Here is a 22,300-nt window from a genome sequence, read left to right as displayed (position 1 = left end):
AAAATAATCACAAATATTACTAAGTAACTTGTCAAGTAATTAATTTGTTGTAATAGATTTGCATGCAAAATGTTGAACTAATTGCAATTACTTCAGTAACTAGAAATAACTAAATATAGTAATGTAAATTGGTACACTTGTCTATTCCTTTCAAATAACAATACTCCTAGAAAATAATAAATAATGATGTGTACAAATGTGTCAATAATAAATTTAAGTAAATATTACTTAAATTGTAATGAACATAGAAACTCAAATAGTAATGAGGAAATAATCGCATAATCATGAATTATTTTATTAAGGTACATTCCAAGTAATTTACGAAGTAATTGATTTACATATTAAATTTCAAACTATCTATCAAACGTAGTTGAGTTACCACGGTGGCAATCGATATCCCGACAATCAAAAGTCAAGGAAATCTAATAAATTAATAATAATTTGTTATTATTAATAATAAAAATGTAGCACATGGTGACTACGCTCCGGAATAATTTAAAAATGTTATTTTAGAAATTTTCAATATAGTCGGGAATATGGTTGTCGGGATTTCGAACGCCGGGATTTTGATTGACGGGATTTCGGTTGTCGAGATTCTGATACAGTCGGGATTATGGTTGTCGAGATTTTGATATAGTCGGGATTTCGAATGTCGGTTGTCGGGATTATCGTTGTCGAGATTTTGATATAGTAGGGATTTCGAATGCGGGATTATGGTTGTCGGGATTTCGATATAGTCGGGATTTCGAACGTGTTTATAAATAATAAACAATTTAATCTACAAATAAATAAGTAAATATTTCTTTAGAATATTACCGTAGAAGATCATTGTCGAATGTATACTTGTAAACTATAGTTATATTAACGCTATACTAGCTGTTAGTTAACTTAAATATATGACAATACCTCGCATAGTGTGGCTTCGATCAATGCGGATTCACTAAAGAAATTTTCAATATAAACTAAATTTTAATTGTACAGCAAAATTTCCACTATTATCAAATTGCACCGTGTCTTATTTGATCTAAATAAATAATGCCATACAACAAGGGTGTCAAACTCAAAGGCCAAAACAAACAAGGTTTAACTTTAGATGGACCGCAAATAAAATCGATATTCATAGAAACGTAAGTTTATTTCGAATACATTATAATAAACATATATAAAAGTATAAGAAAAATTTAATGTTTACGTCCTGACACTTTACATCCTTTCTCTGCAACTATCTTTCCTATTACGGGAGAAATTTTGTTCGCAGTGATTACATTCAAGACTGACCAAAGATGAGTGTCATTAATACTATTTCTAACAGGAGACTTACTTCCTCTCATAACTGAAAATAACTGCTGAAATAATTTCATATACAAATTTTCGGGTATTTTCAAATCTGACTAGTAAGTGTTTGTAAAATTCAGGCACACTTCAATTAATTTTGTCTCAAATTCGAGTCGCACTGAATCTCGATCAGCTCCATCACAGTCTATATTTATTGAGAAAATCGAAGAAAATAAACAAAATGTGTCTGCCAAAGAATTAAAATCCTTGCTTAGCAAATTCTACCTATCTTATTTTTATTCTGTTTCGGTTCATACAATGTATTTTGTAAACCCCAATTGAGTTATCTTTTGGCCAGATAATAATTGTTACAGTGTCCATGCGTTTTCATAGTTAGGTCCAGCAAATACGTAAGAAGTATCCACCACATTTTGTTATAGCAATACAATAATTGTTCACAGACTGACCAATTAGATCAACTCCTCCCATTTTCTTGTTATAATTTTTGATCGCACAACAAGTAAATCATTAATTTTATCACGGATACTTCGACATTCTATTCTCTCTAATGGTTGCTGCGATAAAGCTTTTTCGGTCAGAATTTTCATCAAGTGCAGAGTAGATGTACTTTTAGGATTATGTTATATAATTCTACATATTAAAAAACTAATATACAAGTTTAAGCTACTTCTCATTAGATTGTTGAAAATTAAATAAATACTGCTATACTTCAAGTTTTCAAACAATAATTCATTATTTTTACCCAGTCTCCTTTGACTATATTATCGGTTAAGTAATATAATTACAAATATTTTTGTAATCACTGAAATTTCTTCAAAACTAAAGTGTATCAACATTTTTTAAGGACAAATAATTGAATAAACTTTACATTTTCAAATATTTAAACAATTATTTTTACTTTAAATTGATCTTTAATTATTTTAATGAGCGCATAAACTAATGACAATTGAATAACATAAAAAATAATCGACTGTTATAAAGGGCCTTAACCTTTTGCTCTTGAATATTCTCATAACGATTTAATTATTCTCATTTTACCAAATGTTATTTGTGTATAATACTCAAAACGAAAGTGTATACACTTTCGATAAAATAAACACAATAAATCTCAAGGTCAGCGCAATCACGTAATTCCTATCTAAAAAAAAATACTCACTCATTTTAAGTAACCATCAGTTTGCTGCATTCTCACTATCACAGTTCGAAACAAATCGTTGAATCGTCGTCGTTGCTGCTTCACTCAACAATCACTTCTCCCGTTTATTACGTAACAATCAATTGGATTCATGCAGTCACAATTATCTTCTAGATTGTTATAGTCCAGGCTCGTAGGATTTCGCACATCAACGGTATCATCTGCAAAAAAAAATACACGATATTTCGAATACAAAACTAACGAAGAGAAATTGAATTGATGCGGACGATGCGAAGTTTTCGTCTGCGACGCGCGAATAACGTAACTCCGAAATCTGAAACCTACCACTACTCACTCGTCGTAAGGCCATCAATGAACTTATCGAAAGATTGCTTATCGCACCCAAAAATAAATACGCTGGAATTTTTATTTAACAAAAAAAAAACAAACAAATTCCTGTTTTGGTCTTAAGGACGCACACGGGATGTGCGTTACAACCAGTTCTTTAGCAAACAGTGCACGAGGTTTAAAACTCTTTTTTGTTATCAATTCGTTTCGTGTTTTGGTATATAGTAGGAAAAAAATAAATTACGCGATAAAAACGGACGGCAGTAAAACTGTTTACTGTGCCAATTTAGTAAGAGCTCTAATTGCTGAGTGGAACTTATTTCTTACATTACTTATAATGAGTATAAGTCACAGAGTTATTTAATAAAACAATAAAATATGTAAATGAAAAAGAAAACTAGAAGTCCAATTAAATCTCTTTCAAATCAATAAATTAGTATATAGATGTATATTTTTACATAATGACTAATGATAGATTATGTCAGGTTTCTATATTTTGTAAAGTTAGGTTAGGGCAATCGTGCTAAGTAATTGACGACATTTAATGGAAATATCACTGCATATAATTATTATGTTTATTACATAATATTTGATATGTAAATGATATTAACTAAGAATTTAATTACAATAATTAAATAAATATCAGCAATTATATAATTACGAACAATCATTTACTTTGCGTTCATTTATTACAAGATTCTGTAAGTACTTGAGATCAAAAATGTATATCACAAATAAAAACTTCGATTTAAGTTACTTCCTTCTTTAATCTTATGCAAGAAAATCAAATAAAAACAGTACTACCAACAGATATTTTCCAATGAAAGTATGTCTATACCATTAGTAGAAAATTATCGACAATATGATTATCTAATTAATTAATTTACTTATCTTAACCTATATTTTATGTACTAGTTGAATAAATTGACTTCTCCGACTACAATTAGTCATGAATAACATAAATGTAAATCGAAATTATAACTTTTTGAATTTAAAACCGTGTAAAGTGAAAAACGCATTTGAATAGGTTATTTTCAACATTATTTACCTAACCTTACCTAAATTTAACTTAACCTAATTTGACATAACCTAACATTAATAAATACTTCCAAATATACACGTAACATTACTAAACAGGTTACATCTCATACAAATATTCATGAATAAAGAACTTTTTGCAATTGTTTTAATATTTCTCAATAGATATTATTACAAAAAAAATTGTACATTTGACACGAAAGTAACAAATTTTAAGAAATTATTGTTTCAAAAATGTCTGAATTACTTAAAATAATATTTATATGAGCATGAAAAATATTGAATTTTATTTCAAATTTGTTGAAAAGAAATCTTAAGAGATTAGAGATTATTTTAATTATAATTATTAAATGTGAAATGACATTTTAATTATCAAAAACCAAAAGCAAAATTATATTCGGGAACTGAGACCTTCGTCGTTTTTCAGTAAAGTTCGGAAATCCAATTATTTGGGAACAAAGTTTTAAATGTGGACTTGGATATTTTATTTAATTCAATGCTTTTAAAAAATAGACAAGTTTACACTTTAACATATGTAAAATATGTATATGTGAATATGTGTGTAACATCTATATAAAAATCAATAATGTTGTATTGTTACTGAATTTACTCGTAAACGGATAATCTGATATTATAAGTGCATGCAGTGTGATTTCCAGGAAATCAGCATAAACGGCAGGATAGAACAGCGAAAATCCATTTCATACACGGCATTCAATTAGCGCGATTTATTTATGATTAGCTTCCCGTTCGATTGTGTTGCATGCGTTGTTATCGTAGATGATGTTTACCATCAAACAAATATAGTCAATGGTGAATTATGAACGTCGAACGTTGAAAATATACCACAATTAATGTAGATCTTCTGACGCACACAGACTAATAGTATTTTAGCGTTTATTTCAATGCGAAAATTAACCATTCGTACAGTATTTCGTGAATAGCTTAAACAAACATATTATGCTGAAAATAGATTGCACATTGCAATTGAATCTAAATATACGATGACCTGTTTATCAGCTTCCAAGTAATTTGTCTAAATAAAAATGAAGCATTCGGGTAATTATCTCTATTACTTTTCAAACAGTTATCTGAAAATGGTTATGTCTAAACGCGCATAAAACTATAAAGATTTTAGTGTACGAATTAATATACAAGAAGTAATTTTTTCAGTATGAAATACTCAAATATATAATACACAAATTTATTTAGTACACAATAATTTTGAATTAGTAAAAATTATTTTTTTATTAAATCTACTTTTATGTAAGAATTTATCAATGAAATGTATTGCTTTTGGAAATATATATTAATATTTATAATTTGAATATTAAAAAATACGAGTAAATGACAAATAAATTGCATTGACTATTTTAACCTTTAACTACTCAAGCCGGTGTAAAAAGTACACTAATAAACTAAGCAATGATACCACATGTATATTATCTTTCCCCCATCTATGACACTTAACGTAACCTATGCCAAAGTGTTTACTTAACGCTGGTGCTATATTGTGTTGACTGCGGCACAAAGAAGGGGTCTATATGGAAATTCCGAAATTCAAATTCTCGACATTTGAAATCCCGACAATATCAAAATCATGACATTATCAAAATCTTGACAGTATCAAAATCCCGACAATATAAAAGTCCCGACAGTATCAAAATCCCGAACATTTTCCTTTCTCTCTAATGCGCATTCAACAAATATTATTTTTTGCAAATCTTGATGTTTCTAAGGATAATTAACTAGATAGTTTACATTTAGCGTAGGTATTCAAACACGATTACACTATAATATCGATGTTCTTTTTTTATTCACGTAGTAAGTAATAACGTTCCTTTTTTTAATTCATTTGGTTTACGTCTATATCATATAAGAAAATTGACTGTGGAGATTTTGATCATTTTGATCCGAACCGATTTACTTCGTTTAGTCCTTGTCATATAGGAACGTATTCTAAGAGCTAAACGAGGTCTTATTGTATATAAAAACATTTCTTTGTAATACAGTTGTAACTTGAATTGCGAGTAAATTGGTCTACGAATGTTTGCAAGACAAACAAATATTTTTAATAACTTTTAACTTTATAAACAAACTTGGTTTTGATATACGAGTATTACTCTTGAGAGTTTTTTTGATTTTCACATTGTAAAGTGCCTTAAAATCAATTCTCTGGAACGAATCATGGTCGCTAAATAAGGTATCACTGTGTTGTATCCAACCATTATTATTGTTATTTCACTTATTTGTGACTTGGCACTTTCGTGCCAGTTGCTCTTCTTTGCCGGGGCCCTACCCGGGCACTAGGGCGTTCATTGGCCGATAGATAAGACCTTGCGTAGGATGTGAGCCGTTCCCAGCAGTGCGATCTTTTGCACCTGCTCGGCGCTAACTCTACACGGTAGCTCTTCCAGGTACTTCTCGAATCCGATCTTGAGAGTCCCGAGAGCACCAATAATTGTTATTATTAATATAGTGTATTAACGAACTAGAGACATCCTCGGCGTCTCTTAGTCGCATTATTATATAAACATAAACATCAGCATAATAGAACCTCCACCGTGATCCCAGTTCGATACACTGTTATATAAACAAAGGGGATCAAGCGTAAACATTCCCATCGATACTCCTATACCTTTACTCCGAATTCAAGTCCTTATTATAAACACATAATGATCATTACACGTACAATCGTAATCAATCATCTTTTTCATATAAACAAATGCATAGGAATTTGTCCCGGTCTTATAATAAACAAAACCACCAAGACCGATTCCCGTGGGAACGCTTAATCATCAATATATATAAACCCTACTCCCGATCACAACTTCCACCCTACATTAACAAGAATTAACTTTGTAAGTAGAATAAGTATTTAGAATTAGTCTCAGTAAAACATTCAAAGACTGATAGAGTCTCAGTAAAACCTTAATATTTTGAGCATAGTCTCAGATGAATCTTAAATCAATCAAGTAACGAATAAAGTTATGTAAAACCAAACGAATTTCATTAAATTCCCAATAACTGAGACTCCACAACGACAACACCAGACAATATTCCTCCACTGTGTCAAGAATTCCATCCCTGGGACACGACATCTGTATATATTTTATTTAATTATTCACTGATTTGAAACTGGATCAAATTATGTTAATAATTTTCGTGAATGACTAATTCAATGTTGCATAATTAGTAAAAATTATATTTAGAAATTTAATATAGTTGACAAGAAGCATAATAACCCTTTAAATATTAGAAACGTACATCAGGTGCAGAAACCTCTTGTAATTAGTAAACTACATACATGTCCTCACTTTACACTCATAAAGCTAAAAGGTCCAAAGGACCAAAATAAGTAAAAAAAAAGTTTGCATCTAGCTGCTTTATAGAATAGGGTCTTTTTTATTATTTAAAGCAACCACATCAGCTTATTGATTTCCTGAAGACAGATTGCTGTAGATAATTGTGCTGGCCTTAATTTAGATCTTTAGTATTTCTACTAATAAAACTATAATTTATGAATAATTAAAATACGTAATTGAAGAAATATTGCAACAACTCTCAAATTTCATTGCTTCAAATTCAATATATGCAAATTCTACTTCCGATCACAACTCCCATCCCGTATTAATAAGAATTAACTTTGTAAGTAAAATAAGTATTTAGAATTAGTCTTAGTCAACCTATCAAAGTATCTTTATTGTCTTGAAAAGGACCCCAAGAGTACCAATTATTATAATAAACTTGTTGTAAACCAAACGAACTACTTAATTCCTACAACTGAGACTCCACAACGACAACACCAGACAATATTCCACTGTATCCAGAATTCCATCACTGGGACATGACAGTATATTTAAATGATTTTGTTGTTTCAATGATTAGTAAGCAATATTGTGCGCTATATATAGTCAGCTGAGTAGAGTTTGTATTTTAATAATACATACAAACAATTTGGTGCTATGGGTATTTCCATATCCACTATATTGTCTTAGGTTCGGGGAACTTGGTTTTGGTTTTCAATGAATACAAAATAACAAAATATACTGTAGGGATTTTGATACTGTCGAAATTATGGTTGTCGGAAATATTTATTATTTAGAATGTACAGAAACCATAAGCAAATAAACTATGTTATTATTGAAAAAAAAACAATCAATGCAACGAAGCCCCATAAATCCTGAATATTTCAAAGGTTGTACGTATCACAAATTATATGCGCTGTACATTTATTGAAATTGTATTGATTCTTCAACTGTATTCCTTTTTTTAATTCCAATATTTGTTATATTTTTAATTAAAAATATTTTAAACAAAAATAATTTTATTGTAAATTTAATTTATTAAAACAGTTAAAATATATTTGTATTAAATTTAGCTCAATTAATAAGATATGTTTTTACTTGTTAATAACAATTCAGATTTTACTTAAACTTTTTTCTCAATAAAAAAAATAAATTTTGGTATTACATGTACATGCAAAAAAAAAAAAACTGAGTAAAATTACAATTTATTAGCACAAGAAAACATTACATAATTCACTTGCTTTCTGAATCGATAATGACAACCCCATATTTATATTTCTAGGTCATTTACAGTTTTTTTTCTCTACCTTTGTGTTTCATTAATTTTGGTTTTAACGTACAGTTTTCACATTGCGTGTACCACATTCAATACACCGAAGGTTATTGGAATTTTTTTTCGAAGGTTTTAAGCGCAAATAAAGGTTACCTAAATATACACAGACAAATGTCAAGTTTAATGCACGGATAAGAGAATTACGCAAGGCGCAAATGAAACAACGTCCGACCATTATCAGATCACGTTGAAATCACACAGAAATTGCGATGCTGCCAACTGATTTGTAACGTAATTATCTCCGACTTGTCACATGGCTATTAGTGCTAAACAACGTGCACTCAATTACCGTATAGAATGTATTTTACGCTTCACGTATTCTCGCTATCATTCATTCACGTTTTACAAAGCAAATACACGCGGAGCAGAGTTTCTAAATGTTCGTTCATAAAATATAAAATACCATTATTACGGATATTAACGATCTCTTGAAACTAATCTCTTAAATAAATATAATCAAATAACTTGAAAATGTGTTCTTATGCGATGGCAATAGAAATCTCGGCAATCAAAATCCCAACAACCATAATCTCGACAGTATTATTAATTGATATAGACTTATTCATAATAAACCTTAATAACAAATAGTCTAATTGTATTTTAGATTATTTCTTATTGTTGTTTATTATATAACTATTATTGAAATAAGTGTTCATAAGTTATATCCTATATGTAAACTCGTAATGTGGTGTAATAATTTAGAAGTAACGTGAAATAAGAAATAAAAGGTAATGTCAGTATTGATAAATATTTAAATATATGGAACAAAGAAATCCACTCAAACTAAATGGAATTCATAAGACTGTTAGTGAATATTGCATGGACGGGAATAGCTGAAATATAAATATCTAATAAATCAACAAAATATTATATAATTTTGTTAGGTAAAATTATTTATTTGAATATTTTTTTTTATATTTTCTTTTATATTTTGTCAAAATCTTAAGAGATACTTATAATTGCGTTTCTACGTATGAATGAAATTTAACAAAACAATTATGTCTGCACAACAATACGTCGCATAGTGGAATTGGAAACGAAAAGATTAAAAACTCATATCTTGTTATACACAATTCAATCCCAATAGTAATCAACTGTTTCGGAACAAATGCGCAAATTGTGTTTCTATTTATAATATACAGTTATTTCAAAGAAAACGTTGAAATAACACACGAAAAGAAAAATCGGATAATTGGAAACGTCTGAAATAGAGATCAATTGAGAGCAGGATATTGTTGTTGAGGGAGAAGTGCGGACGTGCTGTGTGGTGTTGTTATTGATCATTTTAAGCCCCGTAATCTCTCAATTCGTCAGCGTCGATCGGTGGTTTGTAATGAAAGAGAAATGATTAATTGATTCACAGAAATCCGTATCCGTCCGGAGATGTTCCAGATAGGAGCGAGTGGGCGTATCAATTACATTTCGGGAAAATTATCAGCTGACAAGAGTGAGAGGCAGGCAGAAAGCATGCAAGCAATCAAAGCCGAGCTGCAAACAAATCCGGACGCTGTGAGTTGAATAAACATCAGAAGCACCAACGAAACAAACGTACGCGAAGCCACGTAGATAAACAAATGCCACCTATGCAAAACTCGACAAATTTGTTTATTTATACGTATGCTTTCTATCCGCGGAACGTGTTCCCCTCTTTCATCCCTGATACGAAGAGCGGAAAACGCAAAAACAGCAATTCAAATTTACTTAACAAAGTTATAATTACATACAAATGTACGAGAGTAGTCCCAGAAGTACCCGACCTAACGAATAAAATACAAAAAATAAACTATGTTTATATCTCAATATAGCTTTCTTTTAGCACGATAAACTTCAATAACTTCGATACCCTGTTTGTAGTGAGAACCGTTGAGTTGTACAAAATAGACAGCAACCGAGGACTCCACCTCTTAATTGTTGGCAAAGCTTTTATCATCCGCGTCATTTTTTGTAAGTTGGGAAGCGAGCAGGACCTTTTAAATGAAAGTATTGTATCACATAATGATTACCATTTTTTTCTATGTTTGCAAATTCACTGACAGGGTTCACTATTGATGGCTGCCAAACAAATACTAAATAACGTAACGTCTTCAAACTTCAATCTTAAACTTTATCAGCTTGATACTTTTGATTGTAGTAGTTTTTTTTTCAAAGAAAAACGGCTATTTATACGTGAGATACTTCTGAGACTGCCATCGTAAACTGTTGAAAAGATGGAACAATTTCTAAATTCCGTAGTAAATTTGAAATAATCGTTTTTCTGCAAGCAAAGACTATGTGATAAGAATATAATTTAAGCAAGGAATTTATTAGGAACTCAAAAACTAGTCTAAATATATTCAAAAACGGACAAATATGAACTGTGGTTAGTTTTGCGCCTCTCACATTTAACAATTATTCAATTGCTTTATTTTCATTCAAAACAAATTGTATACAATAGGCAAAAGCATTCGTAGCAAAATATATAAATATGTAAGAGATTTCGATTTAAGATTTATCAAAGGGCGTCGTATAGAGAGCTACAACAGGCACAATATTCTTGGCATAATACTGAGTATTGTGTTTTCTCCAGACTCTTTGACGATATTATCTCAAGAATACAAGATCTTCGTATAATCTTATCGCAATCGCCTTTCCCCCAATGTTATCACTGCAACCACATTTTAATATTCTTTGCAAATAAAAGCAGTACTTTCTTAGTAGTCTGCTTTTACATTCTGATTATTTTACGAAGTTTTGAATAGTTTTTTTATTACTTCCATCTATTTATTGTCTTTTTATTTTTATACTTTTTATTTATTTAAATATATTTATTAAACATAATCTAATAAAAATTCAGGCATAAAAAACATATAAATAAAACAATAGCATGAAGAGAGAAAAACACAAATGCAAGTTTTAAAATGTATGTACAATTATGATCTTTTTTCATATATTTGTTGTAAAATCTAACTTAATTTGATTTGATAAGCATTTATAATGTCATTAAGAACATAGTAGATTTCCCGAGAAATCTCAAGAATATATTTTTTTATAACATCTATTTACAATCTATTGAAGAATAAGTAAATTTGATGGCGGTATAAATGTTATGAAGATGTGGAGCAATATCTATCTGTATAATATCATCTATGTCAGGTATTGCTAACCCGTACTCCAATTGAAGTATTCTAACAGATATATAACAATGAAATTAAATGAATGTAATCATTACAGAATGCCATCAAAATGTCAATTTTTATTTAATATTCTAATAAATTCACGAAATTACCAGTTGATATGAAAAAGATATCAAAAAACATATAAAAACTAGTGTCACATAAATTTAAGCTAATAAAATATTCTGAATAAATTCTTCGTTTAAGCACACCAAACGATTTGAGTTGGGAATCCCTGATCTATGTGGTAAGTCTAGAATTAAGACTTTATGTTTGTGTTGGATTTACTAGTACGTGTATATTTTCCGCTAGTTTATTTGGGTATTATTGTAGTCTTCGATGGTATATTTCGCTGTAGTTTGTAATTACACTTTTTACCGTTTCCAGTGAAAGTGTCACAGAGACTATTGGGGACATACTAGCGAGGAATATGTATTTTAATATTCAATGCTAAAACGCAGACAATATAAAAATTAAATATATTTTATACAAACGTGGTATTTATTGTGATAAAGTAATAGTTATATATTTTAATACAAATTTTAATACAAACGAATGAAGAAATATGTTTTTCATTTCCATTCAAGATTATCTAGATCCCAAACCTTTTTGCACTCAAGAGCACATTCGATCACACAGCGGGCACACGTAAAACGGTCTGTGGGTGCCAAGGTGCCCGCGGGTATAGGGTTGGGGACCCCTGATATAGATTATTATCTTGTTTGTAAGTATCCAACTGAATACTACTAAATAATTTATATAACTTTTCTTTGTCGATTCATTTCTAACACATAATTTCAGAAATAATTAATCAGATTTCAATAAATATGGAATTTAATTTAATTCATATTTTCTTTTGTTGATAAACACAATAATGTTATTTAAAATGATTCTTTTTTTTTTTATATAATTTACATATTAAAATTGATAAGTCATGTGCTTTTGTGCTCATCTTCTGCAGTCTCGTGGTTGTCTATAGCAGTATTCCTTAAACTTTTTTGGTCCGCTACCCCCTTTTGTACTTAAAAAATTGAAAACAAGAAGTTTTATAGTCAATATTATTTTAGAGTTTTTCAATACTTTTGAATAATTAGAATGTTTAATAGTGGAATAACATTTTCATTTCTTCTTGAAACCAGCCTTACTTACGTAAATTGTTCCAAACGAGTTCATGGGCAATGGAATAAGTGCTTGCATTCCGATCTGATCCGACGATTTCCATGATTTTATCAATATTTTCGACGATATTCTCCTACCAGAGCATGTCTCATCTTAGACATCCATATTACCAGAACGGAAGCGTTGGAACCAACACTTTGCTGTTGCATTCGATACTGTATTGGGTCCATAAACAACACACTTTTGGTCACATGCTCCGCTTTTTCCCTTGGTCATAGTCGTACCGAAGAATATATCGAATTTTTTGTCTTTTTACCTCCATTTTGGACCACAAAACTGTCAAAGAACTTCTTTTTGCGTTATGTCGTCTTTAGTCGCAGTATAGAATGACAAGATGCAACGTATACATTGTGAGGTATGGCTCAATAAAGCCTTCTAACGAAAAACGCTCAGAAATTTTTACTTCAACTAATATTTTGTTAATTAGTTTTGATGCATTTTATGTATTTTTTGTAGAGTATTGCTTTTCTGTCATAGTATTTATTACAGTATTTATCAGGATCTACCTGTAACATGATTCATATTTCAAACAATGGCATAATCAAGTTCCATAAAAAATCGGTATTAAGTGAATTATAGAAATAGTATTTTTGTCTCGTTTTACATAATCATGTAACATCTCAATACATTTTATGATTAATACACTGAAAGTGATAAAATAAAAGTAATTCCTTGTTGAAGTTTCTTAACCCCAAATTGAATATAGTATAATAATATACAGTGAGTAATATTTGCAATATAATATAATCACATTAAATGCTAAGTTATTCAATGTTTATACATATTTATTTATTTACCTCAATTTAAGCTAAAGCGCAATTGTTAAAACATAGTCTTTCCGCTATGTATTAATATTAAGTTAGAATAACATTTCTCTAACATTATTAAAAAAAACATTAACTACATTAAAATTTTCTATATATGCATATTATTTTCTAAAATTACAAATTTCTGATAATTCATATTGAGTTGTAAATTGCATGTTTCTTTTCTATTTTTAAAATTTTATGCTCAGTATCTTGATAATGATCACCATATCTCCTGATATTTGACCAGAAAGTTCAACAGCTGTAAAAATGTCTTATCTCTAAACGACAATATTTACACACGACGCATAATAACCTCTTCTTCCAGCTTATTCAAATTCTCAAATTTATTTTCGGTTCTCTCAACATTTTAGTAATCAAATTCCAAATAAAATCCTCATAACAATAATTATTTAATTCATATAGAAATTGTTGATGCCATTTATTTTAAATATTTAAGCAAAAATAATGTTTCAATAATCTTCTATTTCGTATTAACGAAGTTTAATCCGTTTCAAAACTTCCGGATTTTTGCTCGCATTGTGAAAAATATTCAAAATACACATAATATGTGTAGACAAGTTTTAAAAATGATGTAGGAAACGCGCAATCCCGGGACTTTTCTTCTCACCGTCACTCGTTATGCGAATCATTTTTCTTACAATTCATTTTGCTCGTTATGCGAAGTGATTATTAAGCGAGATTCCACTGTATTATATTTTCTTCAAATCCTCATAATCATATTAAATTGATGCAAATTTCTATTTGGAGACAACAATACTCGAAAACCAATATCTGGAGCAGAAACCAAGGATTAAGACACCTGACAGATCTAGAGACACGCCACCTCCTTTCCCACATTACATAAAAAGGTGTTCACCAGCTCGAGACGCAGAATACGAGCAAAATAGAAGTATCTTTTCCGAACGATAGCGAGCGTATTCCAAGATCTCGCAAGAGGAAATTATACATGGTGTCAGATGGAGACGATCAGGATAACGATGAACATTCAAAATGCCATGTATTAAGCGCTGTAGATAAGTTCATGGACAAAGATGCAAACAATCTAAGATCAAAAGAAAAATGTACAAATGACACGTTTTACCCATAGTTATTTTTTATTGAGAATCAATTGCTGTGTCCAACCTCTTTATTATTAATTATCGATGTATATATGTTAATAAGTACTATGTGTACTGTATATCAATAAGTACAGTCTTATGGAAAGTTCTCACGAAGTTCAAACAAGCCTATCGGCACTTGCAAACATCTGCATAAGACAATAAAACCCTTTTGGAGAAACTCTTGGGTTTCTCATACTTTGCTGGTTTTTACTCCCAGAACAATTGTAAGATTTCTCATCCTTTGGACCTTACTGACAGCGGGGCCTTTGACGTATTCAGTACGTATAAGATGACACTTTTGTTATATTAATTTAGTCTTAGTTATGGGGCCGAACTGAGAAGTTAGTTCGAGGGTTGAAGTGCGAACATGGTCTTTCTTGGGAGAGTCCAAGGAAGAGCACTTACTTCTTAATTACTAACTTAAGATGAGAATATAACTCTTAGTTAATAATCCATGAGATCAACCATTATATAGTTGAATTCTCAATAAAAACTGTGATGTGTATAATAAACATAATTAAGAATATTCATAAACTGGAGTCTTAGACATAACTACAAGATAATCCACGGTGTCCAGAGATTATTAATCCCGGGACACGACGCAACATCACTTTTTGTTTCATTATTATTATTGTATGAAAATGAGAGTAACTTATAACGTACAGTGGAACCTCGCATAACGAGCGTTTCGCTTAACGATCAAAATGAATTGTGAGAAAAATGAACACCACTAATTAAATTGTATGTAATAAAAATAAATTACAACTCGTTTTATCATTAACACAAAGTTCTAACTGATAGATATCTTATTGTATATATAGATCTTAATAAGGGTTCTGCAACCAACTCAGTCGTAGTTTGAATCCTCAGGATATTCTAAACCAGCATTTGATTTGCGGTGTCATTAAATAATGATACTGATTATACGTGTAATTAATGCAAACGGAAATGCTCAGGTTCCCTCCCTTTAGGGAAGGAAATTTGTGGCATTTCAAATCCCTCAAGGGCGAATTGTACACATGTACTAAACAGTTGATATCAAACTGCATAGAGATTGGTTAATACCAGAAACTGCAGTGCTCTAATCGAACTAGATCTTGCAAATGTGCAACATACACTTCAATAATGATGAATGTTTCAGTTTCGAATTTGGTGATAATTGTTGATAATAGTATATTCGAATGTGAGCTATGTATTGAAGTTGTTACATAATGCATTTTTACATTCTAAAAAGGCTATATTATTAAATATATTGCGCATTATTTTGTATCAATCTGATTCAATGTTCATGCAATTTCATAATGCTATATCTCCAGAAGGTTGGAGCGCTTCCATATCTAAGCTTTTTGGATACTTTACTTGCGTTTTTTGTTTTCGAAAATAATATAGTATATGGTAATTCACGTTATTTTCGATTAGATAACAAAATTAAATAAACTTTACTCTAAAATATAGCCAGAACTGTACACTACATTATCGTTATGAAAATATCCCCTCACCGTACTCTTGGCGTCAACACACCGAAATACGAACAGACTTATGTAACAACCCAACATCTCCAACTATGCGCCGCGGCGCTCGGGGAGCCGCGAACATTGAAGGAAAACTACTATTAACATAAAGTTCGCCTTAATATAGAAGAAATGTCTTGACTTGGGACATCGCTAACCGTAAAAGTTTGGGAACCCCTGATGTAACAAATTTAAGAATAGCTTATATTCAAATTATACAATAAGTAGAAGATGTATAATGACTAAAAATTGATAAAATCTATATAATTTCAATAATATATATTGGACTAAACTATTGGGTAATTTATTTGAGTAATTGTCGATTTTAAATTTGAATGGGAGTAGTGTTTCTTTTGAATGTCTTCTGCCAATGTTACAATTATATAGTTTTGGCATTTGTGAACCAAAATTCAGTGTATTTTTTTTATGCGATTTTTCACTCAAAGATGAACTATGAGTGAAATTGATGATGATCAAATGAAAGCCATAATTTATTCGGATCTTCATATTCCTATACGAGAGATTGCAGAAAGGTAAAATGTATCGCACACAGCAATTGAAAATCATTTAAATCATATGAGATTCGTTAGAAAACTCAATATTTGGTTTCCTCATGAATTAAAGGAAATTCATTTAACTAAACGCATTAACATCTGCGATTTGCATCTCAAATGCAAGGAAATCGAACTTTTTTTAATACGGATAATAACTGCTGATGAAATGGATAGTTTATCATAACATCGAACGAAATCGGTCATCGTCTACAGAAAATGAACCAGCGCAAACAACATCGAAAGCTGAACTACACCAAAAGAAAATTATGCGGCCAGGTTGGTGGGATTACAAAGGTATGAATGAATTTTGAGTTGCTTCCTATGAACCAAACCATTTATTCAGATGTGTATAGTCGTATATTGGAAAGAATAAACTCTGCAATTCAAGGAAAACGTCAAGAGTTGGTAAATCGTAAAGGTGTTGCATTCCACGAAGACAATGTCACATCTACCGTATAGACCTGACTTTAAATAGTAAAACCTTCAATAGTGATAACGCTTGAAATTACACCTAGTTCAATTTTTTACTGATAAAGACTAGATCTATGAGCATGGGATAATGAAGTTGATGGAAAGATGGCAAAAGGTCATTGATCAAAAATATGGTAATTGATAGGAGAATATCGTATTTTTTTTTTTTACTTAAGGAAATAATCATAAATCAATAATAGTAAATGCGTAAATACCTTGATATTTTACAATAACAGAATGTACGTTTCCTTAACACTTTTACAATTTAAACTATCGATTTATTCCAAAAAGTTTCACAACAATACAGTAAGTTTGCAACATTACAATTATTCAACGTTTGCCAACTTCAAGTTTCTAATTCGATACGCAACATCCATAGAATAGATAACGAGAGGCAGTTCGAAATACCACATGTTAACAGTAAACTATTGTAAAATTTAAGGAATTACTCAACTTCCTATTTGAGAGTAGAATGAAGTCCGACGAAGAGATTAGAGAAAACGAATGGAATCACTCGACATCCGCTCACACATTTTTCAACATAATCTTCAAGATAATGTTTTAATTTGCATAAATAACTAATTTCATTCTTTCCAACAACAACGACAAAATAGAAATATGCAATTCACATGATTACCTACCTTTTTTTTAATCGCAATAAAAAATCATTGAATTGCCTGAAGGTCAACGTGATTGTTTAAATTAAAATAACAACAACAGAAGAAAAAAAAAACGATATCAAATTCCAATGGATATGCGTAATCTGTATTATATGTTAATAAATGTTCTAGAATTGTTTTTTTTTATAGGACTTTATATCTGCAATTGCACTCTAAACAAGACCAAGTTGTTGCCAGTTTTCAAGGTATGTAGAAAGCATAAATAAATTAAAATTTAACATCTAATTGGGAAGAAGACATTTTATACAAAATTTAAATTCATTTCTGTGCATTAAATACAATTAAATTAGCGTACATTAGTTAAATCTTTTAGTCTTAAGTGTATATAATAAGATGGTTTTTAGATTTAAGTTGAGTTTCAAAGTTACTCGAACATCATATGCATTAGTATTTGGCGAGTAATATTTGCATTATTATTAATTATTAATAACCAGCATTAAATATAAATATATCATCAAGTAATAATTGCGATAATATTAGGGAGAACGGAAAGTAAAGTAAATTCAAAAAAATAAATTTTTAATCAATGATGTAACCACATTCGTTATAATCAACCTTTTGCCTTCTAGTGTGTAAGTTTTCAATGCCGGATCAATTAGTTTTTGAGCAAAATATCTGGAGATGGCATTTTGGATATCATCCAAATTTTCAAATTTTTGTATCACATAAAAAGTGCTGTAGTGATCAGGATAAATGTAAATTGTGCAATGTCGGGCGAGTATGTTGTGTGCGGTTTTGCATTATCGTCTTGCAGAATAACGCATTTTCTTCTGACTATTCTTGTATACTTTTCAACTAAAGATTGATGTACTCGATCCAATTCTTCACACAGTTTATCCAGGATTGGACGATTGGACAAGTGAACGATCCAAGCGAATATTCCACCAAACACACAAAAGCGCTTTTTTGGTATGAAAACCCACTCCATTTTGCGTTTGGATTATCATAGAGGACCCATTTTTCATCTCCAGTGATCAAACGATCAAAAAAACGCTTATGTGTTGTTCCGTTGTTGCTATAAGTTGCATGTGATGGATCGGTTAGCTTTGTTTTCTTCGGACAGATTAAGCTGCATATTTTACCAATCTGCTGCAAATGTTCTTGGATGGTAGACCAAGAGTGTTTGACAGTTATTGGATTGTCTGACACGAATTTGCTTCAACCTCCGCCTTTAACACGTCATTGTCTAAAATTTTTGTTGTCTTCGTTATTGATACGAGTCGAAAAGATCAAAATTACCGTATCTGAATTTAGAAAACCACCTTTAATTGGATTAACTTGGATAAACATCACAATTGTTTTTGGTAGCTTTAGTACTCTTGTGAAACTCAAAAACATACAATGCTGAATATGTACTCTTACAATTCCACCCAAAATTGCAAAAATTAAAAAAGATTTAATTATTTACAAGTAAACAAGTCACTTTAATGTTAAAATGGCTTTGACTTGGCTTAGAAGTACACCATGATCTGTTAAATAATATTGAGAAGCGCAGAAACAACGGTTCCTCTAATATATTACATACATATTTCATCGATTAATCAAAAATATTTATAATATATTGAATATTAAAAATATACAACTATTGAGAAATAAAATTATGGATTAAATGCAGATAAGACTGAGCTAAGCCATATAAATCTTTATTATTGATGCAACACTTTATATACTGAATATTCAGGATTCACATTGGGTGGATCGTGTCGCTACAGGACAGCTGGGTTTTATCGGATTAAATAATTTATTGCGCCGGGATGCAAACAGTTTTGTTTATAATTTATGAAATTCAGTATTCCATGAAATGCATAAAACTTTTAATTAATAAACTTGCTCAAACGTTTTAAATAAATAAACCAAAACTCATTCATTTCCATAGACGATTTTGCCATACAAATGTATGTTTTTATCCAGTTTGTAGTAAACATACAAACCCGAAATTTGCATATTTTAAAAGGGTTATAAAATGTATATGTGAATTATTATTATTATTATTAGTTTTAAATTTACTTAATTTTTATTATTTATTATAAAATAAACATTATCATTTTACAGATAAATAATATTATTTTTTTAAATCATATTTTCAAATACTTATTATGTAATTAAAGAAAGTCTTGATTGATAAATTAACAATCATAAAGAAAATAAAAATTCTAGTTTTGTTTCCGTTCTTTACTATTTGTCCCTAAGCGGAATCGTCTGTAAAACAACAATTCCTCTCTCTGTGCCACTGTTTGACAACTGGACAAATCGAGGATTAATTGAAAATAAACACCACATAAATAGCACACATTGAATTTGTTGTTGAATATTTAATAGTAAATCAAAAATGAAAACGTTCTTTTTGATTTATTATTAAAGTAATTAGATAAAAAAAAATCATAAATAATATATTAATAGACATTAACAATAAAATTATATAAAATTGAAAAAAGCAATAATAATTTAGGTATTTTGTGTGTAATAAATTTTAACGTTATCATTCGGTTCTTTAAATGAAATTATACATTTTTTCTTATCAATTTTCCATATTTTTGTGTAATTTGTTGAATTTATTCAAGAATGTTGTCCTTCGTTTCAGTGATTAGTTTTATGATACAATAATAATACGTAGTTAAAAGTAAAAGTCAAATAGGCGACAACACAACATTGACATAAACTTAAATGCCGAGAAAACCAAATAATTCAAAAAATAAAGAAGCATTATGAGATAAAATAAAATCAATTTAGTAAAAAAATATTATCAAAATATTTTAATATAATATTATCACTGTAATAAAATGTAGTTAACATATAGTAAAATTATGGTATGGTATGGCACGAATTTCACATTGAAATGTAATAATTCAAATAACAGATAATATAATTTTAATGTTAAATAACTGTTTTTTTGTAATAACATTAATTCATTTTATTATAATTAATTGTTATCGAGATTTATTTTACACTTTCTTTTAAAGTCTATTGCAGTGATTCCCAAAGTGGTCTATATCGACCCCCCAGGGGTCTACGTCAGCGAAAAAAAATTTGGGGGTCCATGAAATGAAAATGAGGGTCCACGATAGTTGCTAAAAATTTGAGTGTTAGATTGTATGAATCTCAGTAAACCGAATCCGAAGCAACGCGTTGAATACGCAGTTATTTGCGCAGTCGTGTGAAGAAAATGACAAACACTTTAATCAATTACTCCTTCACACTGAAGTACGCTGACTGTCGAAAGGCTTATGTTTGACAAGATTTTTTGCATACTAAAGATAAAATTTCAAAAGACAATTTAATGAAGTGGAAAACAGACATCGCCAATTTAATAGATTTGTTTACAAAATTTAATATGGTTAATTTGCAGTTACAAGGCGACAGTCTAAATTTGACTAAAACAAAGTCCATCTTAGCGTTTCTTGCCAGTGTTAAACTAATGAAGCAAAATATTGGACGGGGCTAATTTTCCCAGTTCCCCAATTTGTCACAGACAAACTGCCAGGAAGACGACGTTTCAACCTACGTTCAACATTTAAATGCCCTCTATTCAGATTTAGAAACTAGGTTTGAGGACGTTTTGACTATGGTAATACCACCGTGGATAATTAACCCACATAGAAGAAACGAATGTCATAATACAAGAGGAACTGACTGAACTAAGTACAAACGAAGAACTTAAAAACGGATATCAGCAATTCTGGCTGCAAAACAACATACCCGTTACTTATCCCGTATTATGGAATATGGCAAGGAAATTTTTAATTTCCTTTCCATCGTCATGCCTAGTGGAAAAGGGGTTCTGCGCTGTTACCAATCTCCTAACAAAAAAAAGAAACAGACTGGACATCATTAGCCGAGGAGATTTAAGATTAAACCTTACAAAAATTGACGCCAAATGTTGATAATTTAGTATTAAAACATCAGGTTCATCCTTCTCAGTAAAAACATTTACTTATTGCTTAGTTTATTTTATGTTATGTATATTTTATATAACAGATACAAAATTTTATTTTGAGTAGTTTTAATTTATGTATAAAACTTAACATGTGTTTTTACTTTAAGTTTTTAACACTAAACTTCACTACAGTGAGAAATTTGCAAAAAAATCAATATCAGGTAAGTAGGGGGTCTACCCAAAACCGAAAAACATGTCAAGGGGTCTACGACACAGAAAAATTGGGAACCTTTGGTCTATTGGGTATTTTCCTTAAACTTATTCCATATTCTAAAAATTAAACAAATTTATGATATCTGAACTGTCAAATTGACGGATTTCAACCAATATTATGTAAATTAAATATGTAAAATTTGACATTTACTACAAGTTTATCAAATTAAAGTTGACATAAAGACATATGTTAATACAACAACGTTATCATTTTATTG

General features: G+C 30.0%; 1 long non-coding RNA gene across 1 annotated transcript in view; it reads right to left on the bottom strand.

Annotated features, from left to right (window-relative positions):
• Window positions 1-22,300, bottom strand: part of LOC108564012 — a 33,494-nt gene that overhangs the window by 6,149 nt on the left and 5,045 nt on the right. The window contains exon 2 of the long non-coding RNA XR_001891118.1: window positions 2,453-2,652. This is a non-coding gene — a long non-coding RNA (uncharacterized LOC108564012). The remainder of the gene's footprint in view (window positions 1-2,452; window positions 2,653-22,300) is intronic.

Source organism: Nicrophorus vespilloides, unplaced genomic scaffold (genome assembly GCF_001412225.1).
Source record: "Nicrophorus vespilloides isolate i.1.1-1 unplaced genomic scaffold, Nicve_v1.0, whole genome shotgun sequence".
NCBI classification, from domain to species: Eukaryota; Metazoa; Arthropoda; class Insecta; order Coleoptera; family Silphidae; genus Nicrophorus; species Nicrophorus vespilloides.
The sequence above is the reverse complement of the archived record's forward strand: the minus strand, read 5'-3'. Positions and strand labels throughout refer to the sequence as shown.